The 4,309-nt window shown below is 42.6% G+C and overlaps 1 non-coding gene across 1 annotated transcript; it reads left to right on the top strand.

The window, feature by feature from the left end:
• Nucleotides 1–3,434: 3,434 nt before the first annotated feature.
• trnas-uga (transfer RNA serine (anticodon UGA)) lies at nucleotides 3,435–3,516 on the top strand. Its single transcript has one exon. It is a non-coding gene; the product is annotated as a tRNA-Ser (tRNA).
• Nucleotides 3,517–4,309: the final 793 nt, after the last annotated feature.

The raw sequence follows: 4,309 nt of genomic DNA, 5'->3' as shown, positions 1-4,309 counted from the left end.
GCGTGTGTGTGCGTGAGCGAGAATAACAGGGTAATAAGGATGAAATGTTTTCCTACACTTGCATGTCTCAGCTGACTGTTCTTTCCTCCTGACGACTGACAGGTTAGTGCGCGCGCGAGTACGTTGCAATAACGTGTGTACGCCAGCGTGCACGCGCAGTTTCCAACGGGGCTGACAGCCGTGCGTCCTGGTGTGTGTCTGCGTGTGCGTGTTCTCGAGTTGTTTGCACTGTGTTGATATAGAGATGTCTACAGAGTCACAGTGAGGGCACAGGGATCCACCTACACATGGGAGCTGTGGGCGTTCTCGACTGTTTATAAAACACAAACTGAACCGAGTACTCCCACTGGAACACACGTTAAACTACACAGAAAAGGAGGAGACACGCAAAGAGACGAGAAAAGACAGAAGAAATAGGAGAACTGACATTCTGAGAGACGCCATTTCCTTTTTTCCCCCCTTTTTTTCTAAAAACACAAGTTGCAAAATCAGGGGTGTCAAACTCGTTTTAGTTCTTGGACCGCATCGGTGTGATCGTAAGCACGCCAATAAAACCACTGCATGATAATACAAAACACCTGCAAGCTTTCCCCTTTCTCTCAGCGTAAAGAAGCACAAGTGCATTCTGATCTCTGTCTAAATAAATCTGATTAAATTCCCAGATGATTAAACATGTAACTATTTTGCTGGGAATACCTGAAACGAGTAAAGAAAATCAGCAGCCTATTCATGCAAGATAATTCATAATTTTATTCGGGGGTTTATATTGGCTGGGTCTGATTATTGGATTATTGGTTGGGTCATAACCCCCCTAAAACCCCCTGGAAATTACGCCCCTGAGATGTTCAACACATTTCCAGCATTATGTTTAATGTGCAAATGATTACAGACCATCCTTTTTTTTCCATCTCCCTTGAGGGGTCGCCACATTGGATCATCTGCCTCCATCTCATCCCCAGCATCCTCCTTTGTCACTCCGACTCTGTGAATGTCCTCCTTCACTGTGGTTTTCCTCTTTTCCTCCTCCCTGGGCACTTCCATCTTCAGCATACTTTGCCTCATATATCCACTATCCCGCTTCAGCACATGTCCACATCATGGTAAATGGGGTGGTGCATATATAGTGCTTTCCTACTCTACTTGAGTACTAAAAACACTTTATGCAACATGTCTCATTCATTCATTTACACACTTTTATTCAAGCACATTTTTAGACTTCCAAATGCTTTCTATCTACCATTCACACATATTTGTACTCCCATGAACGCTTTAAGAGTCCTTCAGGGTTCTTGCCCAAGAATACTTCGGCACACAGACTGCAGCGGCCAGGGGATCACCAATTTTCCGATTAGTAGATGACCTGCTCTACCTTCTGGGCCACAGCCACCCCCAGAAACCATCTCAGCCTTGCCTCTCAAACTTTATCTCCAGATCACTCATCCTGAGTTGTCCCTCCAATCTAGTCATTTCTAATCTTGTCCATTCTGGTCACTCCCAATAAAAACCTTCACATATTCACCTCTGCCGCCCTAGCTCCTCCTTCTGTCTGTTTGTTAATGCCACCATCCCAGTACCATATCTTTAATGCAACTTAATAATACAGTATAATATTGACATACTCATTAACTGCATTGTTGGTGCCAGGTTCTCTTGGAAATAAGACTTTTACCTGGATAAATAAAGGATTAATAATAAAATTGTAACCTCTACGGTTTCTGTCAGTTTGGAGAAAAGCTTTTCAGACACAGAAAAGAAAAAGGTGATGTGACACTTTGCAGTCGGCTTATTGCTGGTTTCTGAGCTGTTTTGTTTTTTCTTGCTTATATTGATGTTGCTACAGCTGTTAACATTAGCCAAGAAGGAAGCTTTACATCACCACGTGGGATTTGAACCTGCAGTGCTTCTATCAGATGTGACAAATGCGTGAGCATTCACCGCAGGAGTTCAACAATACAGCAACACAAACTACCACATGTAGTTACACCATTAGACGCTAATGTCACTGCGGTGGTACAGACTGCTATTTGAGGGCACGCCCACAAGTCCTGCACTGATGACATCAGCGGGGATGAGAAGATTAAACAACATAAGATTTGGACATACAGCAGTTCTGTGTTAGATCGTTCAGGTTAGTGACTGAGAGGGTTTCCTCCCACAGTCTAAACATATGCATGTTAGATTAATTGGCATTTCTCAATTGGCTTTAGGCTTAAGTGCATAAAATAAACTGGTGTATGAATGTGGTTTGTAGTGTTAAGTGCTTAGAGTGGTTAGAAAGACTAGAAAAGCTGTATCTAAAAAGCAGTCCATTTCATTTGGTGAAAGGACATCCTTTATGTCCAAATATGTTTGAAAAGAGTTATATCACTTTGTCCTCGATACACCTGGAAACTCTTCAGACAGCAAGCAGATGTGGACCCAGCCCTGGAGGTATTAATATCACTGTGCTACTCCCATATATATATATATATATATATATATATATATATATATATATATATATATATTGTTAATTCAGTAATACTTGTCTCTGTACTTGGAGTACGCAGCCAAGTAGGGATATTGATCTGCTCAGTTAAGTAGTCGAGGGGGATGTTAATTAGTTCCAGCTGCTTTGGTGTTAATGAAATTAACAACAGGTGCACTAGAGGGGCAACAATGGGACAAGCACCAAAACAGGAATGGTTTCACAGGTGGAGGACACTGATATGTTTCCCTCCTCATCTTCTCTAACAGTTCTTTCACTAGTTTTGCATCTGCGAGGGTCAGTGTGACTACTGGTAGCATGAGTCCATATCTGGACCCTACAGAGGTTGCACAGTACTCCAACTCCTCCAGGATGACACATCAATATATGTCGTTACTAGAAGGCTTTCTGTCTTGAGAGGATGGAGGAGATTCCAAAACACAGGGAGTTACTGTAGGAGAGCTGGACAGGGCTGTAGAAGGTCCTCAACCCATCAGCCAGAATAGCATCTGCTTCTTTGTGCAAGCAGGGTGATGGGTGAATGAGCACTGCCAGAACTATAAAATGACCTTCAGCAGGACACTGGTGTGAATTTAACTGGCCAAACAATCACAAACAGACTTTGTGACGTGACTTTTGTCCAAAAAAAATAACCTGCAGCATGATTAGGATTATTTTCCACAGTGAATTCAGCCCTCATTCATTTCCATCTGACAATGTGGTATCCTTTTGTCACTAACACACTGGGGACACTATATGAGTACACATAGATGTTTTTATTTGTTATTAAGATCTTGCATGTTTTCAAAGTGTTCCTTTAATTGTTTGAGCAGTGCTTAATGTCAGTAAAGTTAAAATAGTGGCTAGTTGTGAGCTAGATCTCTGCTAAATGTTCTCTCTTGGATCACGTTAATCAGCACTAACATTTTTACCTCTAATCAACAGGAACGTGCTGGTCAGACGCCCAGCTGTGATGGCCGAGAGGTTAAGGCGTTGGACTTGAAATCCAATGGGGTTTCCCCACGCAGGTTCAAATCCTGTTCACAGCGTTAGCATCCTCATTGGAGCAACTGTAGCACACATAGTTTCCTTATGTATTAAAGTATTCTGAGCTCAGTCTAAGGAGCTTGTAAAGAAAAGCTTCTGGATGCTTTTTTTTCCCAAGGTCCTTAGACTAAAATGACCTGGATGACTGAGAACCTTCACATATATATTCTGAACACACTGTTAAAAAGGTTACAATGTTCAGGTATTTGCAAAAGGCCAAAAAGCAGTTAAAGACTGCACAATGTCCACATTTAGACATAGAAGGGTTCCTTTTTAAAGGCTAACCGTGACGGGACGACCACATCTAGCACAGCAAACAATGTCCATGGATGTGTGATGCTCAGTGAGTGTACTTGTTGTTGACCATTTGAATCTGAGGAGCTCCTCTAAGCATTCCCCCCTCTCTCCATCATGTCCATGCAGTTCATGTTGACCTCTCAAACGCTGCATAAAGCCAACATGCCCTGCCTGATAGGATTACAGCAGCAAGCACTTGTATTTGTTGCTGTCTATGACTGCCTCCGTGTCCTTCTCTCCCTCCCTTCCTCGCAGAGTGTTTCTAACTGAGCAGCGACTATTGTTGAGTAATAGAAATCTACTTGAACATGCTGACAGATGGAGAGATGAAAATGAAAGAGGAAGAGAATGATTGTGTACCACTTGCTGCTCTCCAGGTGAAGAGCTCCCAGACCACTTTACGTCGAGCGCCCCAAATAGTTCTGTATTTGATCACGGACCCCTCTTTGATAAGTTTGTGTCCTTACCTCACGTCCATAATGTCAGCAACCTGATTGA

This window comes from Aulonocara sp. 'chitande type north' Nkhata Bay, linkage group LG6 (assembly GCF_057382095.1).
Source record: "Aulonocara sp. 'chitande type north' Nkhata Bay isolate Kocher_YH1m ecotype deep benthic linkage group LG6, A_spYH_male_GT1.1, whole genome shotgun sequence".
Lineage (NCBI taxonomy): Eukaryota > Metazoa > Chordata > Actinopteri > Cichliformes > Cichlidae > Aulonocara > Aulonocara sp. 'chitande type north' Nkhata Bay.
The sequence above is the reverse complement of the archived record's forward strand: the minus strand, read 5'-3'. Positions and strand labels throughout refer to the sequence as shown.